Consider the following 17,873-nt stretch of genomic DNA (forward strand, 5'->3'; position numbering starts at 1 on the left):
TCCTTTTTTGTCTCAGCACAGGGACACATTTTTTCCCCAAAGACTGATGGAACAAACACTAAATCAATGTTCAATGCTTTTTATTCGCCATTGACATTTTTTCCACAGCACTGTAGTCTACATCATTCATTCAATGGTTCAGTAGTTATTAAAGAGAAAAATAAGCTAAAAGAATGGAATAGAATAACAGGACAATAACACACAGTTTATTAAAGACAGGTATGCACGCTCATAACTTGAACTATGAACAATGAACAAGAAACCTTTTTCATGATTTTTAATTTTTGTTGATTTGTTGTTGGGTTTGTTTGTTTTTTTCGTCCTCAGGGATGTTTAAAGCGAAGGCAGCAGATTATCTGTAAAATCTTCATGTTCAGCTCAGTTTAATGAATGTTGCAGTAGACAGTATTTCCTGTGTGTTTGAACAATCCTGTCTCCACATCCATAAAGAATTTCATTGCGACTCGGAGCATAAAAAGTCCCGAACCCCGTCCCTCTGTAAGGTGGAGGGAAACCCATCTGTGTTCCCCACACTGCAGGCATCTAACGTACACTCACAGGATTTATGGATCATTATCACTTAAGGACAGCTGCTCTGTGAGAAACATGAGAAATGTGAGAAATGCTGGCGTTTTATGGAAAAATACCAAAAGTTTGTCTCAGGTAGTTCGGTTTAGAAGTCTTAAAGTAAGCAAGAACTCACTGACACAATGAAGAAAATCAAAAAAATGGGCAATATTCATGAAGGAAGAAAGATGGAATTGGAGTTGATTGGTTGCAGAGTAAACTTCAAATCATTTCATCTGTATTTCCATGGCCAAAGTAAGATGTTAGTGAACCCTGGGTGTCGTTTAGCTCAGTTGGTAGAGAAACCGCCCCATGTGCAAAGACTCAGTCCTTGCCGTGGCAGCCCAGGGTTTGAATCCAACCTGTGGCGCATGTCATTCCCCATCTCTCTCTTTCCCCACATTCCTGTCACTCTTCAGCTGTCTCTATTGAAAATAAAGCTTGACAAGGCCAAAAAAATGTGTTTGAGACCGCACTGACCTTCTAAATTACCGCCCCGTAGAATGCGTCAAAATCTTCTAGTGTTAACGCAATCGACCTTAAACAGGTTATAATCAATATTTTCAAAATAGCATGTATCAAATAACAATTTGCAGACAGTGTGACATAAAAAGGAGTCAACCATATAGAGAAATATCAGCTAAACCTGCAGCTCTCCTCAGTTCCATGCAGCTTTATAGCAATTTTCAGCTCGTTGTTTGGCTCCAGCTTCAGTGTTCACTCTACGGTTCACTCGCACTGCTCTCATAGCAACGGTTTCAGTCACAGCCGGCAGCTGTTTTTAGCAACAGAGCTCTAAAAACCTCAACAAACGTACACAGAGACTAACTGTTGAACATAGTGGAACGCCGGGCAGCTAAAGAGATAGATATTTCCCTCAGGGGTTGGTGGAGACCAAAAACAGAGCTCAAGGAGAGTGAATATTAGTCTTATTGTACGTTTATCAGGTGACACAAACACCAAACAAATTGCTGTAACTGCTAGATAAGTGATGACCAAAGTGACTATATCATTTATGAAACTGTGTTCTGGAGTTTATGTAACAGAATTTAAAGTTTTAATTAGATATTTTTCTTAGCACAAATAAAATGACTTTCTGTAATAAAGACATAAAATCGAACCATAAATTTACCAAAAACACAAACACACACAGCACAGATTCATTCTCTCACAACTCAAATGTCAATTCCTGTTATGTGACCGCCGCACATTAAGCTCAGATTGATCAACAGCTGTGTAATGTTAACGGATCATTCTCTCTCTTTCAGCTGAGAACAATCAACAGACAGAGTGGGACATCCGTCAGAGAGTCCCTGGGTTTGTCAGGTGTATTTTGGTGTCATATCTTTGGACAGCAGCAGTCATAAAGCGCCAGGAGAGGCCAGGGCCGCTGAGAGAGCCAGGCAGCCCATAAACCCCACCGTGCTGAAATGTTTTATGACAACACACCATGGAAGTGCAACAGCCAGAGATACGAGCCCAGGAACTTCAGTGAGAATATGAGTTTTCACTTGGACGCAGTCTGTATCCTGCTGTAAATAACTCCAGTGAGCTCTCTCTCCTCACACTGTAAAAAAAAAAGTCTATGTGTGTTTATGGCAGCTTTTTTATTTTATTTGCCGTGCAGCTTTCAGGGCTGTGGAAGCAAAAAAAAAAGAAAAAAGGTTGAGCTACAGAAGTGCAGGCCAGCAGAAAAGGTTGAGCCGTGGAAAGAAATGGCCTCAGTTCCAGAAAATACCACACAATGAAACCTGCTGCGACCCTTTGTTATGCAGCCGGCCAGATGAGGTGACAGCTACGGGTGAATCCTAATCAGGTTTTCACCGTGGTGGGTGTTCCCAGAGTGGCTCGAAATGTTAATCCAAGATCATTATTTTTAATTGGCTGTATCATAAAATACCATCACGCTTCATGTCTTGTTGTCCACTGTGGATAGCGGTGGCATTCTCTGACCTGCTATTAAAAAAAAAAAATCTCTAGATAAAGAACTCTGATGGATCCCAGCAAGCGTTTTGATGTTGAAGAGATGTTAGTCGAACACTGAGAAAAAAAGAAAAAAGGTATAGATGACTTTAGAAACTGAGAGATTAAATAAATCAATACATTATTATATGGTATTAATCCATAGGCTACAATATAACCAAAGCTGGGCACCACTTGTTTATGGAACCACAATTAAATTAATTTAAAAAAACATGATTTAAAACATATATAATTGTATAATTTTATTTAATTTTAGAACATTATATTTCATCACCATAATAATATATTTAAACTGACAATTTTTACATCATGATGTCTAATGATGGTCTCTCACTGCCCTCCCGTCTTTCAGCTGAACACATGCTCAAATCTTTACAACTGCTGCTGTAAATAAACCAAATATACAGACAAACACAGAAACATCTACCTTTATTTATTTAGTTAAACAAACCTAGTTCTCCAGCCAGGTAACGGGTAAAAAAGCAGTGACCCGCAGTGAAGAAGTTGAACCAGAATCAACTTTTAGACCGGTCTGAAAGTTTAGGTTGATACTCTCACAGTTGTGTCTTCGTTTGGTTCATTTCATGTACCCAGCTTCTATGTCTGCGTCTGGTTTTATATATAACCATACCAAGAAGTTTCATTTGTTGTGTGTCGGCTTGTTTGTTTGTTTGTTTGAGAGAGAAACAGCTGGTGCAGCGACATAGACAGTGAATGAAAGCGAGGGGTTACAGAGGTGGAAGACAACACCACTGTAATGAAAAGTGAAAAAAAGAATAAAAATATGAATACAATGTGATAGAGAAAAAAATATCTGTTATGAAATAAAAAGGGGCATTTTCAAATAAAAAGAAATACAAGTTATTATGAAATAGTAATGGAATAACAGGTTTTGTGATGAATTGTAAGTGTATTTGTGGGATAATATATATATATTCATCATTTATTTATTTAATATTGAACAATTTGAGGTTATTTGTAGCCCTGTGAACACGCAGGGGATGCATGAGAAACTGCACTTATTTTTATGGGTTGGACATTTGAGCAGCCAAATAGCACCCTAATGACCAAACGGGACCCAAATGGCAGCCCATCACTGCCCCGTGTAAGTCCCCCATAGACATGTTGGCTGGAAAGATAACATAAAGCCTGCAGTAGTGCAGATTAGTCACAGTGAGCACACACACAGAATGGCAGCAATGCACCCCCCGGTTACTGCTAGAAAATGTTCACTGTCCGGATTTTTAAGTATATATCTGAGTGTGAGTCAGTCAAAAAATAATAAGTGAACAGGAAACAGAGGATATCACTGAGTATTAAAATCTATATTGTTGTAATACTAAACATAGCAAGTCAAAATGAAGTGTAATAAAATAAAAGTTGAAATAAAATTTGTGATGGTTGCTGCATGATTTCATGTTGGAGACAGTGATCTGAGGTGCGTCATAAGACACTCATTATAAATTATCTCAGATTTATCATTTCATTAACATCGGCCATACAATATTTTGTAAATAAAATGCATTAAATGCATTGGGTTCAGTCAGAAGAATTTGTGTTGGTGTTACTTTAAGGGAGCACACAAAGAATCTGAGATTGATACATGAAATGGAATTTGACCATTTTCTTAACAGCACTTCAAGTACAAGGTAAGCTAAACACAAATCAAATGAGATTTTTCCAAACTGGTTAAAGTATGAAGCTTTGTATACTTTTCCAGGAAAAAGACCTCCAAAAAATTAAAAAACATGTTTTTGTTGAATTTAAGCTCTTCATAATTCTGGACTGTTTTCATTATGGGTATGAAAAGAGACAATGTGTTGCTTTTTCTTGGTCCAGTATTGATATTGTGCAGACCTAATACAGTTTTCTTTTATAAAGAATTCCTGTGGGATGAAATCAGTAACCAATTGTGGATAACAACTAAATGATACAGATGTGACTGCACTTCCAAAATTATAAGAGCTGTATCAAATCTTTGGTTCAAAACAACTTTAATTTCAATAATATGTGGGGTTTTTTCATTGTAAATGTATTATTTAGCATGCCAAGAAAATGTTAGACTTATTTGTAGGGAAGAAAATGATTGCCAATGAAGCCGTGATGAATGTGAAATCAAATATTTAGATTTTGTCATGTGTATCCATGTGTCTTGACAATTTCCATAGCAAATTAAAACAAACTGTGTCAGGCTTTTCCTTAACAAAAATCATATAGTTGTTAGTCATTAATTGGACATAGATGTTACTAGCTGTTATAAGTGTCATGTTATTATATTGTAATGCTGTATCAATCACTGTGGAGCATGCTATCACCAAATAAAAGTGTGACTTAAGTGTTCTTCCTGAACTAACTGTACTTTGGATTGTACATGTTCAGGCCATAAAACGCTTCAATGCATATGCCATTGTCCATGAAAACACCTGTACTTTGTAGACATGTGATTTCTGCTGATTTTCTAAGTTTGTCGACCGCTTCGAGGAACTATATTTAGTGTTGGTCTCCATTATTGAAATTCCCCACTTTGACAGAAATGGTTGAAAAAGGTAGACGGGAGCACAAAAGGACTAACGTGAGTCACAGAGAAAAGGATTCAATGCATTTAGAAGCACGGCTTTCATCCTCTATATGAAAAGCTAATCAGTCGGCCTGATTGCAGTGAGTGGCCTTTTGTAACATCTTTAATCCGGTGAGTGTTTTAAGAAGTGCATAATTGAAATTCTGTTCAGGATGGCTGCAATTTTCAGCTGCAGGATAATGAGCCATCAGTTGGCCTTGGCTGGCAGCGTGAGGGACTGTTTTAAATGTGCCATGTGATGAACCTCTGATTGGTTCGCCAATGACTGCTCTATATTGACAATACCAGCGAGGGACAGGGGACTCTTTATTTAGTCCTCACCCTTATCCTCTGCTGGTCCTAATTAAGCAGTCAGCCAGATTGAGGATCCATTAATGATGTAATTGTTATGCTAATGAGAGCTGCATGCTCTGGAAGTACATCCCGAGTCCCGGTGCATGCCACCCAAATTTTATCAGAGATCTCTAGAATGGTGTTGTTCCAGTTATCAAAGGTAGGTTGTTTGGCTTTCACCGAGATGGGCTCACACCTTCCTCTCTCAACCTTTTCACTTTCATTAAAGACAGACTAATTAAACTTACTGCAGCAGTGAATAACAATTAAGGGCCAGGTTATGCAAGAAAAGAACTGTTTGATTTGACGTTGGTGGAAGGCACGAGTGAAAACACCATTTCCATGAAACAGAGCAGAGTGCTATTTGCTTCCTTGGTTTTACTTGTTTCTTGTAAAAAAAGGCAGATATGGGAGGACTTGTCATGGATATTGATTGCCGTACCCAATAGTGCTGAGTGTGCATTACACCCTCACTGCTATGCATTGCAGGTAGTGCTATGATCGAGTGTTAACGTCTGCGTTCCAGTGAACACGGCCAGTTCCGGGTCCGATCAGCAGGAAATACACCAGCCTACCAATGTGAGTCAATTCAGTTAGCTCCACGGCTCACTGAGCTAACAACACTTAACGGATTTCGAAACTTTCCAGGAGTAAAGTCGACCCCTGTGGTGTAACATTATTCCTTGTTGGTCTCAGAGGTTGTGCTAGAACCTGGTCCAGTCCGGGGTGTTGAGCCAGATTCTGTTGCCTGGCAAACCAGAGGACATCAGAGGGAAAACAAGGATAGGTATTCTGTATAAAATATGGTCTAGTTTCACCAAAATCACATAATAACATTTTAAAGTTGTGCTTTTGCACAGAAATAAATGAGACCCAGCCATACAGACGATCACTTATAGACTATAAAAACAGGAAACATTCCGCTCTGGCGGCGTCATAAGTGACAAAGTGTTTTATTGGATGGATTGGATTATTTCCCCGACTGCAGGCTGAGTCATGAACAACTTTTTATTGTGTATCAGGAAATGGCAAACTCTAAAATACCATTAGAAATATCTGAAAATGCTTAAATGACTTTTTTTGTCATTGTTGGGACAGATACTTGTGTACAGGTGACATAAAGCACTAACCATCAGTAAGTATATTAAGTAAAGCCCCACAGATCTGCTATCATGGCTTTATCATGTTTTATTATCTGATAATAGCTCATCTTTGCTGTTGTATCAAAATGGTGTTGCCATAGTCGCTGGCGGACACAACAGAACTCACGTTCTCAGTGTGACTGACTCAATGAACTAATGACTTCTGGGATCCATGTGGTGCTTTGCAAATAAAAAGTTAAAATATTTCCATTATATGCTGTAATTAGCTGTGTGGTAAGGTCATGGTAGGAAGAATTACCATCGTGGTCTCATTTAAAATGATGCATTACATCAGTCAATGCGGCAGTTTGTCTCTACAAGCTGTTTTTAAATGGGGTTTTGCACAAACAGTGGGAGCTGTTGATTTGCGGGAGGTAAAGCTGATCTGCAGCAGGACTGACAGGATTTCCTGACTGTGGCAAATTCGTCAGTGGGCGTAAACTCTTCATAAGCATTTAATGATACAAGGAGCAATCATAGGTTTGATTTGTATATTAACTAAAGGTCCAATTTGCATTGCATTGACCACATACTGTATATTAAAGGTATATTCATGAACTGTTCCCTAGACCTCGAAACCAACAGGCTTGTGATGAACAACAGCATGTTGAGTGCCGATTGTTGACAGACCCAAGTTGTTTTATTAATTCACAACTTTCTTAAGCATTTAGTAAGGGCAAGTAACCCATGCTCCAAGGTTTTTTTTCGAAAGTGTCTGGGCTTTGCCAAAGAGTTTCCAACAATTACTTCCCAAATATTTAGTTTATTAGTTACATATGATCAATTAAATTATATCTTAAATATTAACATAACTGACCATGGTGATATGTTTTCCTCTTCACTGCACTGGTTACATAAATGATAAAGCCTAACTTAGTGCTACGCTTTCTTGACGAGAGTTCCTGACCTGTCTAATGTCAGGTCATGGAGTCACGTTATGGAACCAAGCTTAGCTTAGCATTAAGGATGTAAACAGGGGAAACTGCAACAAAATCAGCTTCAACTCAATCCAAATCAGTCTAAAGTCAAGCCTTACTGTTTAGAGATTGGACCACATGGTTAGGACACCAGGTAATATACCTTCAAGAAGCCGATATATATCTTCAAGAAGACTACAGCCTGCAAAATGAATATATATTTGCAAAGTTATCTCTTACGAAACAAGGCAAATGGTGTAAATTTAGATATATTCTAGTCCCAGTTGGTGCCAGGCAACCGGCCAGACTGCAAAGTTCTGTTACTGGCCCCGGCCATGAATTAGTCCTGTAGATAACCCACTGTTAAACCGCACACATAAAATCAAATATGTTCATTATTAAGTTTGAGAGGCAGCTGATTTTGCTATTTTGGGGCAGAGCCAGGCTACCCTACTTACACTTTTTACAGTAAACTAAACTAAGCTAAGCAAAATGTTGACCTATTCCTTTAAATGTAGTTGTTTGGACACAGTGCACATATTGTGTTGGTAAACACTGCAGTAATGAGTGTAAAGAAAATAAAAGTAGGAACTTTGAAATAACTAAATTATTCTTCCTATCTGACTCTGAACTTAAACTAGCGAGCGTCTCCGCTCTGCATTTAAATAAACAGCACCTGTACTCCTGTTGTGAGATAACCACTCGTGTTATGTCTTGCTGTACATTTTCCAGTTTGAACAATACATTAGGCCTATTTCACCTTTAATGCTCCTCCCTCCACGTTTCCGCCACGTTCAAACCCCTCTGGAAGAGGAGGCACATAAGGTGAATCCTGAAATAAAGTCAGGGGCCTCTCTCACTTTGAAAAGTTTAAAAGAGGCTGCCCGTTCTGTGAAATCACTCTTGGTAGCAGAAAAGAGAGCTGGAGGTGTTAATTTCATGGGTTAGGTCTTAAATTGAGCTCTGCAATTTTCTCCCTGAGTAGATTAGAGGAAGGTCTCACTGTCCTCAGGTAAGGCGGCCCTCTCCTCCCTTCTGACTCATCACATATTGATTCCTTCCACTCCTGCTTGACCCCCACTAACCCGTACACCGTTTGTGCCCCCACAGCTTTGCACGCCTAACCTGTTTATGGGGAAAGATGCACCCGCACATGGCCGGCAGCGAGGTAGGGGGATCAGCCCCTGAGGGGGGCCAACAACAACAAGCCTTCACTGCTGCCAAATGGGTTTGGCCCCCTGGGACATTTGTTGATGACGTACAGCTAGGATCACACAGTGAGAGCATTATCTTTATCCTCGGGCTAAAATGCATTTCATTACTTACATCTGCTGGATGTGAGTGTGTGCTGCTGTCAGAAATATCAGGGAATAACAGCAGAAAGAGAGCGCTGAAGCGTCTGTTGAATTGTTTATATCACCAAATATCAGATTAATAAAATGGATTCCTCTCATGAGCACTTAACCGCGGCATTGGTATTCCAAATATGCAGACTGCTCTGCAGAGATTTCTGAAAATAAAATCACTCTGGTGTTAAGGCTGTTTTCTAACTAAACACAAACTTGCGGTGAAAAGTTGCAAAGTGAAAATGAGAAGCTTTGTTTTTGATCGGCGTCCTCGCCGGGCTATAATTCCTAATTAAATTTTCTCATTGAAACCTCATTCCAGAAAGGTGGAGAACGGCGCTCTCTCTGCATTGTAATTGAGTCAGAAACGAGCAGCCGGCGCACTGAGCCGGCCCTGCCTTTTTAAAGAATAATGGCGTCATTTGTTTTGTGTCCATTAACAAGAAACGCGGTTTTATTAATTCCTCAACTTGGTTTCCTGCATCTTCCTAATTAATTCCATTTTGTTTTTCCCGCTAAGGAAGCTTCTGCAGATTAATGATGTGGAACAAAAATGTTGTCGAGATGCTGATGTGCTTCATCTACATGGGGTGAAATTTCTGTCATTAGATACAAATGCCTGATGACTACAACTTTTTCCTTTTTCCCTTTCTTTTTTTTTTTTTTTAATGCTGCCAGTGTCGGGGTTTCTGTGCCCGAAGGCTTCATTCCGTCTGCGTAATTGATTAGACCTGCGAAGAAATCAAATGACTGTTGATGAGAAACACAATTTAAAAATAAAATGCTGTTCTGACACGTGTCTCTACCACCTACGGTGCGTCTTTACGTCGATCTTATCAACATCTGTAAAAATCCATTCGACAGCATGAGTGAGAATAATTGTAGGAATGTAAACAAATCTGAATAAACTAGGATATGAATAAATAATCTGCAGATGCAAAACAAATATTTGCATGTTTCGATTTGAGCTATCCATTAAAGAAAAAACAATCCTTTGCTCTATATTACTCCTGATCTCAACTCATACTCAAAGCCTCACTCTTCAGTATTAAAATAATCTAGGTAAATGTCGTCTGTACTGTGTAAAACTGTAAACAAAAAGAGCTAAACTGACATTTTGTGAGGTTTATTCTCACTAACTTTGCATCAATACTCACCAGAGTGATTGGTCAGGGCGGGAGAATGTTCTCCTGGTTTTATTTTTTATACATGCATGTATATAAAGATGGATTACAAGTCGAAACTTCATTCTACTGGAAAAATATAAAGCCTAAATTTCCCCAATAGCTGCTGCTGTCTTGTTCTGTTTAACGGTATCTGGAGAAGGAGTCTAGTGATCGGGGTTGGAGCGATAATCTAGAGATCTTTTGGCTTCACCTTTGGTACGGCTGTCATGTCGTCCGTCTTTATGTGCAGCCAATGTTTTCACATCATGACCAGACACTGAAGCTCTAATGCTTCGAAAGCTCTGCATGATGGGACAGCAGACAGGAAATGAACAGCTGAAGTTAGAAAACATTTAACACCTCTGACAATCTCCTCATGGCTCGACATCCATGATCGTATAACCATCAGCCCATTAATACATATGAAATAAACACAGATGTCATAATAGCTTCTGTGTTGTTTTTTTATTGGTTCAACTGGCGTTTTTTTTTTTTTTTTTTGGCCTTTTATGCCTTTAATGATAGTACAGCTGAAGATAGACAGGGTCCAGCTGCAGCGAGGACTATAGCCTCCACACACGGGGCGGCCGTTTAACCCACTACGCTACCGACCACCCCAACTGCAGCTCTTTTAATTACGTCATCCTCTTCCGCCTTCTTCTGGGGAATTGGAGCCACCTATTGTTTATCTCAAGAACCGACTTCTAATATTCACATAACAGTAGTAACTTGGAAGGAAGCATTCTTCACTTTTACTGGATGGATGATGATGGAGTTGGATGACTGCAGATAGATCCATCTTTCCATCACAACCTTTGAAGGCCTGAGAGGAGCTGAGCTAAAGTAAGGTTTACTCAGTGTTGGTAAAGAGTCTTTTACTTTGACATCTACCCTTTTGGATTCATTTCTCTAACATCCACCATTGTGGGTGTGAGTGTGTGCACATCTTCTTGGTTGCAAATGGCACATATAATGTCGCAGTTCCAAAACCTGCTAAAATTCGGAGGTGTAACCGTGGATACAGTGGTTGTTCTGTATTTGCATTTTTCAAAGGGAGCCGCACTTGAAGGGCCATGTGAGAGTCCTCGCAGCGTGATAATAGCACACAGGCTCTTTTCACACAGCCGCTGCTTTCTTTTGCACACAGGATGAGAAGAGCCTTTCCTCACCTTATAACTCGCTTGGATAGTTTTATTTCAGGTGTCATTCCTTCACATTCTCCACGTTGCATTTCACTTTCCCTCTGTGTCTATGCCGGTAAAAATGCATTTTTCTACCCTCACGGCACGGTCGTGATATATCTCCTCCGCTAATCAATGTTCACATCTCATTGTTTCCTTTTGTCGTGATGAATTCACTTTCACACTTTGCTCGCTGCTCAGGAAAGGTTACAGGCGGCAGAGAAATGTCTTTAAAAGCTTGCCAATACCCGCAAAAAAAAAAAAAAAGTGACTGGCATGAAATTAATACAATAATCATTTGTGTGTGTTCTCAGCAGTTTACACACACCACATGAAACTCAAAGCCATTTGGATTATAGCCTACAAAACCTAATAGCTCCACGTTTTTTGAGACTGAAGTAGGTGACATTATTTCATTGCACTAAATATTTTTTAACACAGGACCAAATGGCAAACCCAAAGAGAATTATCATAACCTCTGCCGTTTTCTTTAGCTCCACAGAGCTTTAAAGGCTTTTTTTTAAAATCGTGTTTTCTGACCTGCAAAGTGTGCCATGACCAAATATCATGCATATCTAATATGCTTTGTGAACCCCCCCTCTGCATCTCAAACAGGGCACTCTTTAGCATCTGTATGAGACGCCTTTTTAACCTGTGGTCAACATTGTGTCAACAGTCGTGTACCTGACCAAATGTACTTGATACCATAAGTAACACTTGTTGACAATACTGCGGAAAAAAGTCACTTGAGTTTGGTTTCACACAGAAAAAAGGGGGGAGATTCTTGTGTACATCCACCAACCTGCATAATGTGGATGAGATGTAAGCTCGGTGCATCCCATACAGACGCTAAAGGATGTGACAAACTTTTGATGTCTTTGAAATGAGAACGTGCTGGCAGTACTTGTGCTCTGCCGTCACATAAGCAATTTAGCGCGACAACAGCATTTTCAATTAAAGTACGGATGCAATTAACATAACGTATTTGACTATTGTGGATTTTCAGGGCCTACAGCTCCTCATTTCATTACTGTTCAGCTCCCATATCTCAGATATATTTCAGCTGCATTATGATACACTATGTATTTACTGCACTGCAATGGATTACTAAGCTCGGTTGTACGCTTTTATGGAATGGATGTAAACAGTAGCTGCCAGTAAGAGGTGGTGAGAGCAAGCAGCAACTTCAGTGACTGGGAAATTAAGTGTCAAGTGCCAAAAACTGCAGTTCCTCGAACGGCCACTTGAGGCTGGCGACAGAATGAGTCAATCGCCATACGCCCCAATAATAAAATGTCACAACTTCACAGCAGAAATAAACATGTTTACAGCCTGGTACAAAAAACAGTTTTGGTCTCTATAGCTAATTTCCCCGTTCATGACAACTGTACTGAGGCTGAATTTTTACATGACTCACCCGTTTAAATTATATTAAGGCTTAAAGCTATGCAAAATTAAGATCATGGGTGCTGGAATTTTATATCCTTAGGTTACACAGGTCACGTGTGGGCCTTGAGGTCCTCGGCAGTATTAATTGTTTGTCTTTGACTGGGTGCCAGTCTATCTCAACACTGTGGTGGCCAGGGTCGAAGAGACCTACTGTATTGCTGCCTTCCTAGACATAATAGATATCTTGTTGTTGACGTTCCAATCTGCATAAACAGACATCTGTGTCTCCAGACTAGAATATGCTGACAATAACACCTGCATGGGTAAAAACATTCTCTTTGACTAATTCTGGGTGTGTAGTATTTGTGGTGTTATCTTTGGGTTTAAAGTCTATCCACCAGGACGAGTTGGGCAGAATGTGAGACCGACTCAGGCACTTCTGATGAACTTTGAGAGTGTCTCTAATTCTCCTTGGGCCAAGCGTCAATAAATAATACAGCATAAGACATCAGAGGCCCCTGAACACTTTCTTCCATCCTGACCTCACCATTGACCTTTGACTTTAATGTACAGGTGGGTGCTGTTGCAGGTGACTTGTTTGAGCCACCAGGCTTCATTTAGCTCCACCTATGCTACACATCTTTGCCCATTTTTGGATTAGTGGTAGAGGCAGACCTGCCAAAGATGGTGGCAAGCCACAAAACTCTGAGCTTTGCAACATGGATTGAACATCCACGTTTTATACGGTCTATAGGTGAAAGTAGTACTGGACAAATTTGGAACTGACACTACTTTTTGTGTTTTGTCATATTTTGCACACATCTGACATTTAGAGGCCGATAGCCAGTGTTGATTGATGGCCATCATTGAACAGGATGCATCAGCGTGCTGCCACTTTCAACAGCTGTCATCTGCTGCTGGAATAAGAGGGGGGTAATTAATGTGGTGAACACAGGAAACACTCAGAGAGACTGTAGTAAATGACCCCTTCGTGCTTTCTGCGCTTCTACTCCTATTGCAACGAAATCTAAAAACATCTAAAAATCCAAACTGCGTTAAAAACCTGCAGAAACGTTCACCTTGAAGACGAACACAGCCGCCGCCGTACAGCCATTGTTAGTGTCGTTACTCCCATAAATGATGGAGCCTAATGGAGTATGAGCTGGCATTCATCAGCTGTCATTTCATCTTGGCAGCGAGCCTGACGTGGACCGACTGGGCATAAATAATTTTTTGACATCAAACAAGCCTTTATCTCTTCTTAATGTGCAGGCAGAACTGGCCTTCAGTTCAAACTGTGATCTGGTCCAGTGTGTGCTCCACCTCTGATACACTTTGACTGAATACTTCTTTATTGTGTAATTGATCAATACTGGAGTGCTTGTCTGTGGGTGGAGAGAGTGGATTAAAGACCGATGCCTCCTCGATATTAACCTTGAAAACATGATCCCCTCAGGAAGTTAGTGAGGAATGCTCTGCTCTAATGTTTAATTGTTTTGTTATGACACTGGATACAATATTATATTTACATACTTTTCTGTTGCAACCTGCTTTATCCATTGACTTTATCCATAAAATGCTTTTTTTCAGCAACACGAAACATCACTAAAGCATGTCAGAAAATGACTGAGCTGCAGATAGAGTGTGATCATCGTAACACACATTTCTATTTCAATATTGTTTCAGTGTCTTAGACATGCTTGCATTACATTTATTTTAAGGGTATTTGCTATTGCAGATTACAGACAGAGTGTGGCAGGTTATGTTGACACTTCAGTACAGCTTCTTTAACTTTATGGTCTTTCTGTGTAGAAATGTTTAAATACTATACTGTTTAAACAATGAATATATTTTACTTGTCACCTGTATTGTACACGGTTCTCAGTCATTCCTCTGAACCTCTGATTAACTAATCAGTCATCTGGAGGTCTAGAGGTGTTTGTAGACGAGAAAAGGAGCCCTGTTAGATTTGAATCTCGCCAGTCTCTTAACGAGGTATTACACTTTTATGTTTCACTTTGTGAGAAATTTCTTTCTTTCTTTCTTTCAAATTGCTGCCTGATCTTGGAATTTTAGTGAAAGACTACACAAAATAGGAATTATAAACAAGGTGGAATAAGGGAGCATTAAAATAATCAAGTTAAAAACCTTGTTAGTGCTTGAAAAAGCTTTAAAATATACAAAACTGTATATGCACATACTGTACTGAATCAGGGGAAGTAATTGTACGATATTTAATATTACTCAATACTAAAATATGTATGTCTATGTGTGCTTTTGAGGTGTGTTTACATTTTTTAGCCAACAGGCAGACAATTCTGTGTCATCTATTAGAAAATGTGATAAGAATATCACTCAACGCATGAAAATAGAAGTATCAGCTATTAGAATAATTGTCCAAAACTCGATAATGTCCAAGCATGTGTATGAATATGACAATTTCTCTTTATGTGTGTCTGTGTGTGTCTTGGAGTTGGTCTGTCCTCTAGGGGATCCACAGTCCACTGCACAGACAGGTGTGCACCAGTCTCTAACTGAAGCAGAACCAGACTCGTGGCCTGGGCAGCAGGACAACTCCATACAACACAGCGACGTCACGCTTCTTGAGAACACTGACACGACTACACCTTCAGGCCTCCCATCACCGAGACTGTGGTGCAAACACATCGCTGCACAAAGAGACATCACGCACTGATAGCACCTTTTGTAAGTTGATCTAATCTCAGTCCCTCAAGGATACAAACGTCCTCCTTTCTTGCTGCTGATGTATGAATGTCAGCTGACATATAGATGCTAAATGGACACTATCCAGGTCTTGTTAACCCGTTACGAAAACACAATAAACCGAACTCAGCAAGCATCGGTCAAGAAGTAGCAACATATCAAGCAACCTCACTGTCTAATGTTATTGGCCAACAGCTAGGCAGATTGAAGACTGACAGATCAAGACAACATCTTCTTCTAATAAAGCTAGAAGTCAGTTTGAGTCTCAGATCCACTCGTAAGTCATGAAAACAGCGTCTTGAGTCGACTCAAGTCCAAGTTGGAATGACTCAAGGCAACATCTCGGCTGCATGACCTTTAAATTGTCGATGAAAGTCACATAAAGTGACAGAAGACAAACCTGGTAGATCCCAGCTGCAACAAAATTGAGCCTGACTTCTCGCTGACAATAAAGACAGTCTTCCAATAATTGGATGGAACGTAGCAATGAACCTTTTAACTATATAGATGTGTTTTAATTGTGAGTCTTGTGCTTGACATTGTTGTGAAGGGTCAGAAAGAATAATGTAATTCCTCATGTGTGTTTTGAATCTCCTCCCAGATGGATGGATCCAGAATACCTCCAGGGATCACAAATGGATCACCCAAATGGTGCTAGAGGTTCTAGTATTTCTAGCTTCTAATATAAGCAACACAAAACAAATGGCTGTTTGACTTTGTTTTATTAGTTTCACTGAAAAAAAAATAACTTTCTGTTCCTTTTTATTTATTTTTTTTCATTTACCACCTTTACTGCCTTTGCTGTTCTGTGTCTTTTTTTTTTTGGTGGACTAAGGGAACTGAGAGAGAAAAATGCTTATTCTCAAAGGACTTTCATGTTGCTAACTATGCTGTGCAAGGGAGCATGAAAAGGCCCCGGCGTAGAGAGCCAGGGCATCAATGGCAATTAATGCAAGTGGTGTCTCAGACAAGGAGGCTAATGAGTTTTAATATACATGCAGGTGAGGGAAAGCTGAGTCGCTGAAGCCCTTAATGAACCCATGACAGCCTAATTAGCCACAATTTACAATTCTAGGATTCTAATCAGAGGCACTGAAATGCTGCCACACATCTTTGTATGAATGAGTCTTTTTAAATGCTCCAATCTGCTGCCTTGATTGATAATTGCCTGTTTTTTTTCCCCTTCTACTTCTCTCTCTCTCTCTTTCTCTTTCTCTATGTCTGGTTTGGCCAACTTAGTCTGTAATAATGTGGAAGATTATTTTCATAGTCATAAATCCAATCCCTTAGCATAAATGCAGAAATACAGTCCAACTGTATTTTTTACTTTTAGTCACTGTATTGTGACGTTATGTTGTTGTATCGTTTGATCGTCGTAGATTTGGAACTAGTTTCTATGAACATGAACTTAAAACACAACAGTACTGAACTACTGAACTTTATTCTTACTCAAGTATATATCACACTAATTTCTTTCTAATTTTTAAAATCACAATTCACTACAGAAAAGGCTTACTTGGATTTTTATCATATCCAAACCTCCCATCTGTATTTTGCAAAGCGGTACCCACTTCCTTTTGGCTTCCATGTTAAAGAAGCTGAAAACACACTGCTGTATCTTAATATATACAGTATACAGTTTTTAATACTTTACTTTTACTGTCAACACTGGTCTTTACTATTAATAATACTGAAATACTGTCTACAAACCTACCTTTTTTTCTCGTGTCGAATGTTTTTCAATCATTTGTGATTCACTCTTTGTCCCTCTAGTTTTCACTCTAGTTTTTAGTAGACTAATTTCCATCCTGCATTTTGTCGCATTATGTCTCCAAAGCATTCTTTGACTAGATTTGTATTTATCCTTAATTTGTTCAGTTACCCTGGATGCAGATTAACAAAAATGGCACTGTTTTCCTGTTTATACCAGACTGTAATGGTTCACACACACGGTGCCCATTGTGTTGCTCTAGTGAGTATTTTTGGCAGCGGGATGTTGTGTACGTGGGACTGAGTCAAAATAAACTACATGGTAATGAAGAAACCTGCCACCCAGTGCAACAGTGTGTTTTATTGCTTTTGTATTGACAGCGATGGAGCTCTATGGCACAAAAGAAGAATTAGAATTAAAAGTATCAACACACAATACTTAGTAGGATAGTTATTCACAATAAAAACATAAATGATCACCAGGCTTATCCTTTGAAAGGTGCAGTGTGTCAGATTCAGGGTGCTATATTTACAGAATATGGCAGAATATAATATTCAAAACTATGTTTTCCTTAATGTACAATCACCCAAAAAATAAGAATCATTATGTTTCTGTTAGCTCAGAATAGACAATCTAAACACATGATCCTTTAATCTTTTTCTTTAATATAATTTTTCATACTGGGCACAATATCATAATTGTGAGGGTTTGTGAGCTAGTTAACAAGCTAAAAAAAAGTAAAATGAAGTAACATCATATCACTGCATTTAGAACAGAATGTGTCAAGTCCATGAGCAAAAATTAATAGCTTTAATAAACTTTAATTGTTGCCATGT

Source organism: Larimichthys crocea, chromosome XIII, assembly GCF_000972845.2.
Source record: "Larimichthys crocea isolate SSNF chromosome XIII, L_crocea_2.0, whole genome shotgun sequence".
Taxonomy (NCBI): domain Eukaryota; kingdom Metazoa; phylum Chordata; class Actinopteri; family Sciaenidae; genus Larimichthys; species Larimichthys crocea.